We start from the raw sequence: 11,753 nt of genomic DNA, 5'->3' as shown, positions 1-11,753 counted from the left end.
CTGCGGCGGGAACGCCCTGCCAGCCAGGTGCCGGGCCGCAGGCTGCGCCCCGGCTCTCACGCCGGTGTCGGGCGGCAGCAGCGAGCACAGCCGTGGGAGCTGGGCCCGGGTAGAGGAACTCCTCCGCCCGGTGACAGAGCTCCGGGAGGAGGGGAGTAGGTTGAGGGGTACCGGGGAGTCTGAGAAGGAGACGGACTACTGGAGCCGCTCCCTACCATCCCTGGGAGGGGCCTGCCAGGCAGGCAGGCTCATTGCAGGAGGGTTGGACTGGACGGCCTTTAAAGGTCCCTTCCGAGCCAAATTATTCTATGCTTCTAGAAATCACAGTCAAAACATGTATGTAAATACTGCATCGTGACAGTAACTCTTAAGGGAAACTAGAGGGCAGCATTCTAAAATACTTCAAGCTCTAAAGATGCAGCTAGGTACGTCCTCAGCTTCCCCAAAAAACGTTAAGTGCCTAACTCCTAGGGGTTTTGCATGTTTAACCAGCTAAATGCTTTCAAAATACTGTCCTGAGATGGCTCAGGAAGCTTATTGCATAGAAATAATAGTCATTGCTGTGTGTCTGCAGCCAAGCAGCTCCTGGTGTAAGTCTGCCAATTATTATACCCAATATAACCGAGTTGCCATTTCCTTATCCCTCCCTTTGTCTCAGAGTTGTTGTGTCATGAATTGTGTTTTATTGTGTACTAGAAATCACTTCGGACTGGACAAGGTTTTTTATTATTATTATTATTACATGTGTGAGTATTGCTTAGCATCTGCATGGGGCTTGGCTTCTGACCTGTTCATCGTGGCATGTTTGCAACGACCCTTGCAGTGGCAGAGAAAGATGGAGGGAAGTGAACCGTCATGGTCAAATTGCCAAGAAGGAAACAAAATTAATAGAAAATTTATTTGGATTTTTTTTTTTTTTTTAACTTCTCATGGTCCAGTCTTCGAGTCTGGGGGAGATCGGATGTATAGTATAATTTTTAGGACTTGGAGTTGTCAAAATGAACCTTGAAGGGCAGCATTAAAGTGTTTGGCATCACACACCTGAATGAAGGTGGAGATCAATGCAGCAGGAGACTGAGGAGAGGCGGAGGCTGTGGAACCAGTTTGGACACGCCAATTTTATGGTATACTGCAGAGCTGGGCCCTGCCCTCAGCTGGACCACAACGGTGCAGGAATAGCTGGGCCTAAACCATACTATTTAGAGTTTAAAAAAACAGAATATTTCTCCACTGATTTGAGAAACTAACCGCCTCCAGCAACTTCTGGACGTTAGGAGTGTTGAGCGGGAATTAGGGTTTCCAAGTCTGGCAGACCTGAAGTTGTCGGCCCTTGGAAGCCCCTGTCAAAGAGCTGCACCAGCCTCTTGGCAGGCTGCCGGGGAGCCAGCACGGGGGCTGATAAGAAACCACCCAGATCAGTCGTGCTCAATGTTCCATGTTGCATCAGGAGAATTGCTGAAAGCAAGATGTTTCCATAAAAAGTTACACTTTCAAAGCATAAACCTTTCCCAGCGGAGAAATGTTCCATCAGAAAATGTTGGACCAGTTTGACTCTTGGCATACTCTAAGGTACAAAAGCTCATTGCATTTTAAATAAACTTCAGCAGCCTCAGCCCATGCCAACTCTCAAACAACAAATCAGGCAAACTCGGCTTTTTCTCCCGTAATTATCCAACCTAATAATTCTCTTGTCATTTTCCCCTTTTGCTTCACTGAAGGAAGAAAGGTTGTGTTTGCAGTACACCAAGATGCTGTTTGCTTCTAGTTTCATTGCCCTGGAATTTGAAATTCATAAACAGTCACGATATAAATATATATAGCTTTAATCCCAAGTTATGTATGTACAAGTGGCACCAAGATTCAGTTACCTTCAGGACACACATGGTCGGACTTTGTTTTATAAAACATTTTTTTGGTATAGTCCTTTCTAAAACCAGCATGAAATGCACATTTTCTTCAGGGACAAATGAAAGACAAAGTCTGCCTTGCCAAGGTTTGAACACATGGCTTTTGAAAGTCTAACCAGTTAACACCTAATGCTTAGATCTTTCCCCTCAAACATTAAAGTTGCATGAGGGATGGAGAGTATTTGCAATGAAAAATGAATGGCAGAGCTAGCATCCTGGAGGATATGTGAATTCTGAAGAATAGTGAAATAAAAACGTTCAGACAATGTTAAAGTCTGGTAGGAACTGAAAAATCAGGCAGTATAGAAGCTGAGTGTTTATGTGTTTGTCGGTGCAGATGAATTAACATACTGTACAACCTGCCTTATATTGTGTTACCTGAAAACTACAATTTATAACAATTTTTCCCTGACCATCTCATATCTGCAAAATTATGTGTGGTTACAAAACTGACACAGTAATGCCGATTCATCTTTTGTACATACCAGTACGTCTCTGAAGTAACCTACCTCACTTTAAGTATAGGGGAAAGAAGATTTGGTACCTGTATCTTAACTTTTGAATATGAATAACCATGACTAGGCTACGTGTTCAGTCTTAACTCATTAACTGATGCTAATGTGAGTTGTTTATCAACTTAATAGTTTTAATATGTGCTTTTTATCATTCAGTTCCTCAATTTTTTTGGAAAGGAAAAAGCCATCGACTCCATAGATGTCAGTAGGCAACAAAGACCAATGGCACTTTAGAAATCCCATTAGTGGGGGCACATATTGTGGACTACATAGGAATCAGCAGCGTGCCAGATATTGCACTTTCCGCAGCCTTTGCCCCTGCAACTCTACCATCTCCCGCAAAATAAAAATTCAGAATCTCTTGCTTCCAATTTTTTATTTAAAAAATGCAAATAATTTTTTTAACCCTTCTCAGTGTGTGAAAACCATGCAGACACCAAGCAGTGTTCCCTACCACTGGGCGTGCGTCTCTGGAGAAAATGCCAGCTTATCGGGAGTATTAAGTGGCAGCCAGCATGACAGTAACAAAAGACACGAGCATTCAGGTGTGAAATCAGAGAACCTTTCCAGCAGCAGCATTTTGCTCTGTGTTATGCTGCATTCAGATTTGTGCGAAAGTTTTGTACATAGAGTAAAGCTTTAATATTTGATTGGAGAGCTAGCACCAAATGAAGTGCCAGCGTAAAAGAAGTCCGAGGCAAGTGCCTTCCTCCAGAATCTCTTTCGTGTAGCAAAACAACTTACTTGAAAATCATTGTTCATCCTTTAATTATGTAGCACAGTTGTGCATTTTAGAGTTCATATGGCATGAAACAGCATGATCTTGAGGGTGACAGCCCACTCCTACAAAGGCTTTTATTGCACTGTTTGAGGGACTACAGTAAGACTGCTGAAAGGATTCAACTGGAAGAGTCTTTACCCTACCATAAAAATGTCAGTAAAAATAAAGTCACCTTTTTCCAGATTTCAGCCTCCCAAAATCAACTATTTCTCTAGAAAAACAAAACTGGGTGGCCTGAATTTTCACAGGAAAGCACAGGACATCTGGGGATTTTCAATTTCCTGAGAAAGAATCAAAATTTTTAAACTAAATCAGGCACTTTTTGCGAGAAGCTTTGTTCTGTTAGATTTCCAGCTTCCTGTCCATCCCAAATAACAAATAACATTTCTAAGTACTTCCAACACCTGTTGTTCAGCGGCTTCAAACCCTTGATGCTATGGGTCTGGTGCAGACACAGGCATTGTAACAGATTGTTACAAAATTTTATAGTCCAAGCTACTGACTGAGGATTTACAAGGCTGCAGGATGCCACACCGAATGTCCTCCTTCGCTGCTGGGCACCATGGGTGGTGGCTGGCCCATGCAGCTGTCTGTAGGTCGCTCTGAGCTGAGCGCCTGGCCAAGGCACGTGCAATGCTGGTGGGGTGAAGCTTCCACCGGAGTGAATGGGACTGCCACGAGAGCAGGCAGCAAGGTTTTGAGAAGTGCAAAATGCCTTTGGTCCCCCTCCTTGTGCTGCCCTACGTGGGACATGAGAGGGTTTGACTTTTCGGAGCTGTAGTGCTTGCGGTGGGTTAGCTCACGGTCCAACCCGAAGGCTGTGGCCCCCACAGTCATAAGTCACTTTTGAAACAATCCAGGAATTCTGTTTTTTTAACTTTATAATAATTTGACCGTGTTTAATCCAGGTTACACAGTGCAATACTAGTCATTGTGCTCTTGCCCCTTGTACTTTAGCTGCAGACACCTGCGAGGCGTTTCCCCCCCAGTTATCTCTCTGGTGGGCTGCCAAGCACTGACTGTAGGGAGTCTGCAGCAAGAACACTCACCACCACATACATTTTCTCCTAGCTCGAAACTTTCCTTTCAGAGACACATCCTGGTTGAGAAACCCCCGTCATGCAATTAACTCTCAGCAGGTGCATTTCATATTGCATCAGTGAGTGCCTCCTTACAGAGCCTTCATCACTCTCAGTACAACAAAGATGTCCCGTTGTTTTAAATGTCACAGCTTTTTTGGACTTTTAGTAGTTGATTTTTATTGCTGCTCTTTTCTGTACCGAATATTTTATCAATCATTTTATTTCTAATAGTGCTTAGCTTGGCCCCTTCTGTACATATCTTTGTCCTGTAGATATCAATTACCAGTCCATAAGGGGACCTAGCAACATCTTTTCATTTTCACGGTGCACCACCACCCAGGTGCATTTCTACTGGCTATTTTTTGCCCTGTGCCTGCAAGCTGCTAAGTGGTTTTGGTTATCACTGGAGAAATCAATAGGATTTGTAGCACCTTGAAGGAGGTAATAAGCACTTGCAGAATCAGCTCTTAGGCCTTGGCTTCCTTACTGATGAATTTGCCATGACAATAGTTCCTGAAGTTTCACCACCTCTGTTAGCCTTTGTCTTGAGGATCCGAGTTGCTATCATGGGGAATGAAAATGAAATGAAACTAAGCTGTCCCAGAAATCCCTTTCTAATCTCAGTGCCATAAATTTTTTACTACTTAAGCTCTTTAAGTCATGTGGCTTCATTAACAGACTGTTTGGGCATACTTGTTAATATGATCAGGATGATACCTTAAAAAGGGGATCAAGCCCTTCTGTGATGCCTACACTGGGAATCAAATGCTTTTTAAAGCAGGGGTGGTATGGGTAAATGAGAATAGCTTAACATAAACTCAGAGAACAATTTTTCTCCTAAATTGATTAATAATTACAAAGAATAATAATTATAAGCAGACACCTGCATGAACCTAGCAGGGCTTAGTAAAGTGCCACAGAGGAAAACCTTTTTTTTTTCTCTTCAGAAGGCAGTAATTTCAAAGGTAGTAAGTACCACAGCATAGTTCTTCTTAACAGAGGTAGAAAGAGCCACTGCAGCTCCTCTTCAACAATTCTAATCACAGCGTTTGGTATATACTGCTCGATCTTTGCTTCCCATTACAAATCACAAATGACCTCGTACACTCCCAAAGCAACTGAAGATGGGTCTGCAAAACCTTTTTATAGGCATGACACTTTAGGTTATGAGAAGTTGGAGGGAAAACATTGATGAAAAGCAGAAAATTGAAATGAAAACTTGAATTTAATGTGAGGTAAACGTATGTTACAGCCACTGTGCTTTAAAAAAAAACCTGTGGAGAGAAAACGTTAAGGGTAGCTCCAGAAAAAGCCACAGCAGCAGTAGCAATACCAATAACAGAAAGTATATCAGAGTTAGTATAGGGTTTTTTGTAATACCATTTTGAAGTATTATGCATAATCAGTCCTTTAAAATTCAGTCTCTTTATGAACGCTCAGGTATGATAAACTTCAAGATATGCTTTCCCAACTTTAAGAAACTGTTGATTCTTATCCCTATAAACAACATATTTATATCAGCATCTGTAGTGAATCCGTAAGCTAAAAAAATATGATTAAGGTTCTACTTAATCTAAATGATAACTAGCAGCCCATCACATATTGTTTTAGGCAGCTTTCTGATCTCAGCCAAGAGATGCTCAAACAAAAGAAAAAAAAAAAGACTGAGGAGAGAGAAAAGTTCAGAACACATTTCCATGCTCTAGAGAGTGTGATGTTTGTAACACGTTACAAATCCTAAGCCTTTTGAATTAGTACTAGTCAGGAAGTACAGACATTTGTTATGGGAAGAAGTTCTTTCTTTTTCACTGGAAATGCTGAAATCTCAGGGGTTTTTTTTTCACTTTTGAAACTGCTACTAGTTGCAACATCTTGGACTATTAGGAACCGCATATGATAGCATTTGGGTCATCGACATCTGGGTTCCACTTACCAAGAAAAAAGGAAAGGCAGTATAACTCATGTCAAGTATCATGGTTTTATGGACATTAGGTCTTTTCAGAGAGCAAAAATTTAGAATTCATGTTCTTTAAGAAATTTTGGAAAAAGATTGGTTCTGATTCAGAGAGAAGGAGAAAGAAAATGAGAGGTTTTGCTTCTCAAGAGAAAGAAATTCTAAGGAGAAATCATTTAGAAAAAATAGAAATATTTCAGTATGGATTTTCCCAAGTATTTTAGCAGCCTTTACTCTTGGGAGCTCTCCTGGGAGTGTCCTAGGAGGTGATGGCTAACTGGGGACTTGCCAGGTGTGTGGTGGCTGCCCTGAAGCTCCTCACTCTGGACATGGAGCCTGGGAGCTCTAAGGGCTCCAGCTCCACCTGAGGTTTGCAGGGCTGCCTGACCCCTTACTGCAAATCCACAGCTGGAAGCATGGAGATACCAGAACCCAGGGTCAGCCCAGAATTTCTAGGAGTTTCAAAGCCCCTCCTTAGAAGTCAGAGCCCTGAAGTCCCTAGACAGGAGTAGAACCCTCATAGGGTTCCCAAATGTAGGACCCTGCCCTGCAGAACATGGCTTGGGCCCTCTGAGAGCTGCCACCTCTGCTTGGCTCTCTGGTCCATAGTAGGGAAGGAGGTTTGAGGAAAGAAAAAAAATCTAACTTGAGAAAAACTTCAAGATGTTATACCCTGAGTGAGCCAGCTGCACTGTGTCTTCTCAAGATGAGAAGACGCCTGCAGCTGGATAAGTGAAGAGCAAGTCTCTTGCCTGAAAAAATTATAATGGAATTTTTCCTTTTGGATAACAATTGCCCTAGAGACCAGCTGAACCATCCAAATAATTGGATTTTACTGTTGTTACATGGTTAATCCAGCAAAAACTAATGGGAAATATTGGTCCTTCGGGGAACTGGTAGACTTCTGTGCTTACACAAAACTTAGTCATTTGCTTTAGAAAGTTAAAAAAATATCTGGCGTATAGAATGTAAAGAAGCCAAGCTGCTGCTTCAGCTGGCTTCAACCAGGAGTCCGTGCACAAACTTCACCATGAATAATATTCACATGTATGTTTTGTCGATGTGTTCTCTTGTTCATGCTTATTAACCCCCTGGGAACCACTTGCATAAATCAGCTGCTGTGCCCAAGTAGTTGCAATCTCCAAATAACTAAGGGAACAACCCAGCAACCGTGCACAGTTTAATACTACTGCACCGAGCCAAAAATCCTCCAAAGAGCTTCAGACACATACTGATATCTAATTTGTTTTTTTACCACTTAAACTGTTATGGCAGCCATTAGGTCAGTGCAACGCCATTCTTCTTAATTGTGTTATGTCAGCTAAGTACCCAATTTATACCTTTCAAAAATGCCACAGATTTGTTCCTTACTTGGCAGGAGATAAATCTGCTGCCATAACATATTGATCTGAAAGACCTCCATTTGATAGCTGTCACTTCAGAGCCACTAGGCTAAATTGTCTCTCTTTTGCAAGTTCCTTTGCTGACAAAGCTTTCTGTCCGTGTAGGTAACAAGAAATTTTGACAACAGTATAACACGAGGAATGTTTTCATTTGACTGGTTTTTTGTCTTAAATAAAAAGGTCTATTGCGGTTGAGTAGACATGCTATTGCACAGTACTTTATTGCAGCTCCCTTCTGCGTGCACTACTGAACCACAAACAGCGGAAAGGGTCAAAACTGTCCTTAGCTCCCCGTGTCATACTGTCTGAGGACAGATGTAAATTAATTTGAGGAACGACATATGTATGAAAAAGCGAGCACGTGGCTTTCAATAATTTCTTCATGGTGAAGATAAGCAAAGTTCATTATCAAAAAGATTATTTTTGTATTTCAGTGGAAAAGACCTCATTTTTGTCTAACATTCTTTGTCAGACAAATCTAAAGAATAAAAGTTCTGACCTTTTTTGTTTTGAATCTCTGTGTGTATGTGTATGCGTAACCTGAATCTCCATTTTTAGCTGCTTTCCCACATATTTCAATTGACTGTAGGTAAAGCGTAACAAAAAAAAGGAGAAATTATTTAATCTTTCCAGTATTTCACAGAATCGCAGAATGGTTGAGGTTGGAAGGGACCTCTGGAGGTCATCTGGTCCAACCCCCCTGCTAAAGTGGAGCCACCTAGAGCAGGCTGCCCAGGACCATGCCCAAAAAACATAAATGAGAGCAAATACATTTTAAAAGATATATGAGAGATGCTCAGATATACGAGAGTTGCTATTATTAGCCTGGCAGAAACACAACAAATGCGTTGCAATAATTTGCAAAAAGCATGCAAGAAAGCATAGTTTAATTTAAAGTAGGCTTTTTTATTTAGTCAACCAGCTACCACTGGGAGGGAGTCGAAGGATGAACTCCCTTTTGCAACCTAAACCCTCTCTCTGATGTCCCATCACGGTATTAATATGTTAACCTGGAGCACATTTGACTTCCTACTGCTTCTTCTGCCATCTGTGTGGACAGTGATTCCAGACACGACATAAATGTTAAAGCAGTTGCACAGGAGAAGATGATCTTAGCAAGTGATGCCCACCGAAGGGAAGTGAGGGTAGATGAATTAGAGCAGATCCCTTGGCACTTCAGGTTACTGTCTCCGGAAGGACAAGGCTTTTACCAGATGTGTAGGAGGATTAGGGAGTCAAAGGAGATAGTCCAGCTTTATTTCACAGTCCCAATTCACTAGAGCAATCAAAGTAGACATGTCCCTGGGTTTACCTTTTTCACAGGTTTTTCCTTCTGAAAATCAGTGTATTTGTAATTCTAGGCTAATTCTGCTCCAGACTAACAAAAGTTCATGAACTCTGTCCCCTTCTTACCTTACTGAAACTGATACCCTTTTCATTCCCAGGGTGCTATTTGCTAGGAATGCCCAGATGTCGTTTAAAAGTTGTGGGAACAAAACTCTTTCCTGGGTCTCCTAACTTCATAGGAAGTCATTACCTTCATTCCCCACTTGCACTTTTGAAGAGGCATTTTTTGATCTTTTTTATCAATTTTTTCCAGTCAGTGCAAAATTTTGTCCAAGCAGCCATACCTGTTGTCCATGTGCAATGCCCACGGTACGTGATGAGTGCTTTCAGTTGATTATAATCTTAGAGTCTGCATGATTTAAATCATGCTTCACAGCTTGGTTAAACAGTATTATAACAAAAAGACCCAGTTCTCCAACTGTAACCCCCCCCCCCGTCCGCTCCTAAATAGAGGACTTCTTGCTGCCTTTTCTTAAATGTTGCACGTATGACTGTGATAGTGGTGAGTAAGAGATCTATAAATGGGTTCTGGTGAGGAGTAAACATCATGTGGTCGTTCACTTTGGAAGCTTGTTGAGTGGGAGGCATTTACTGAACCTTGGTGCACTTGCTATAATCACTGATTTTCTATGAAGTGCTAATGGGATATGTCTCTTTTCTCCTTTGTAATGTTACTTCTTATAAAACAGCCTGCCTTAACGGAATCTTAGGGTTAAATATATAAGTCTGGAAACTGTTCAAATAGAGACAAATTTTATTTAGCCCTCAGGTGATTCATGCACGGTCCTTAATTATATAATATTAACACTGAATGTGATCATTTTATTGCATATATGGAGATACAGCCAAAATCTGGATTCATTTCATGTTTCATCTTCTTTCAGCTAACATGTTGTATAAGAACAGCAAATACTGGCAGTTGGAATTACTGGTGCTTTTTTTAGAGTAAATCTTTCACCTGCTTGCTGTTAACCAGTTTGGGCATATTTTCAGGGAATAAAAGGGAGATGCAACATTAAAAACTGTGATTTTGAAGGGGAAAAAAGTGAGATTTTGCAATTCATTAATTTGTTTAGATTTATTTTTGAAGTTGCATCTATGTTGAATAGCACAAAAATTAAATTATTTTTAACATAAAAATAGTCATTGCTTTTTCCCGTGGTTAGAAAACTCGGGGACCCAGTCTTTTTTGTCCCAGAAGCTAACACTGGCATCTCATCAACTACAATCACAGCCCCGCAGATTCTCAGATACGGAATGAAGAAAGTCTTGAGGGCTGGAAAAAAAACCTAATTCCATAATTCAGAGAAGCTCCTAAGCATGCGCTTATGTCCGTCCTTAATCAGGACAACATTTAAGCATTTGCTGTCAAGTGCATCCTTTCCTGTTTTCTTTAAAATGGCAGAGTGTTGTTCAGTAGAATAAGGTTGATTGATTGGAGTGGCAAAGGAGGCGCTGGTAGATAAGCTGCAGCAGCTGAAAGAATAACCAGGGAACATAACTGTGAGGATTATGAATGTACCATAAGCAACCTATTTTTGAGTTTACAGACTCCCATTGATCTCTGGAGGAGTTTGAGCTCTAAAAATAACGTGCCTTTGGGAGCTGCGAGAGAGAGAATTGGAGCTGGCCGGAGGGAGGTCTGAGTGGATTGAAGCATCACGGAGAGATAATAGAGGGTCCGCTGACTGCAAAGGGAGTTCAGGTAGCAATTATAAGCAACCAGAGAGCAGAGAGTACACCTGAGAGAAAGATAATATTATTAGCAGGTGTTAAAATAGCACTGCTTGCAAGCAGCGTGCTTTAGACAAAATTTGAGAACAGTGGGCTTGATTTTCCCCAGCACCTGAGCATGGAGGCTAGGCTCATCATCATGACAATTTGATTGCTCCTGCATTTGGATGGCAAGTGGCAGGGCTCGGGGGCCGTAGCATCTTTTTTGCCTCTACTGTTAATTAACTAGTCTTGCAGGTATATGGCCTCCTAGAAGAATGAGTTTCCTTTGACTAGAGTTGCTATGGCTCAGTTGTGACTGGCAGAACTGGAGACAGCAGACCTTTTGGTAGGTCCACTGTCTAGTGAGAGTCCTGTGCCGTGGGAGGGGGAAGAAGAGAGGTGCTTGCTCAGCTGGATGCGATATGATGCCAGCTGGGACCTTTCAGCCCTGAGGTCATAAAGGTATTAAGTGATATTAATATCGATTTCAGTGGGAGCTGGGTTTCAAAGGTCTGGGATCTATGAGGAAACTAAGGGAGGACAAAGGGGTATTTGAAGAAATGGAGCAGGTGGCTAAAACTAATCCCAGCAGTCAGATTACTTGGATTATTAGCAACACAGTAATACAGTATATAATACCTTGTTGTTTTAGTTTGTAAACTCACTGACAGTTCCACAGCAAAGCAGGGGCAAGCAGGGACCTTGCGCCTGGCCCACGAATCCACCCTGGCCCTCTTGAGTGGAGGACAGCTTCCCTTGAGACCAACAAAGGCTCTTCCCAGACTCACAGACTGGCTGAGGCTTGAGAGCACCTCTGGAGACCGTCCAGTCCAACCTCCTGCTCAGGACAGGGTCCCCCAGGGCTCAGTACTGGGGCCGGTCTTGTTTAATATCTTTATTGATGATCTGGATGAGGGGATTGAGTGCACCCTCAGTAAGTTTGCAGACGACACCAAGTTGGGTGGGAGTGTTGATCTGCTCGAGGGTAGGAAGGCTCTGCAGAGGGACCTGGACAGGCTGGATCGATGGGCCCAGGCCAACTGTATGA

At 42.2% G+C, this 11,753-nt stretch overlaps 1 protein-coding gene across 4 annotated transcripts in view; it reads left to right on the top strand.

The window, feature by feature from the left end:
• SMPX (small muscle protein, X-linked) overlaps window positions 1-11,753 on the top strand; it is a 47,345-nt gene that overhangs the window by 28,510 nt on the left and 7,082 nt on the right. The window lies entirely within an intron of this gene.

Source organism: Aptenodytes forsteri, unplaced genomic scaffold (assembly GCF_000699145.1).
Source record: "Aptenodytes forsteri isolate BGI_AS27 unplaced genomic scaffold, ASM69914v1 Scaffold273, whole genome shotgun sequence".
NCBI lineage: Eukaryota > Metazoa > Chordata > Aves > Sphenisciformes > Spheniscidae > Aptenodytes > Aptenodytes forsteri.
The sequence above is the reverse complement of the archived record's forward strand: the minus strand, read 5'-3'. Positions and strand labels throughout refer to the sequence as shown.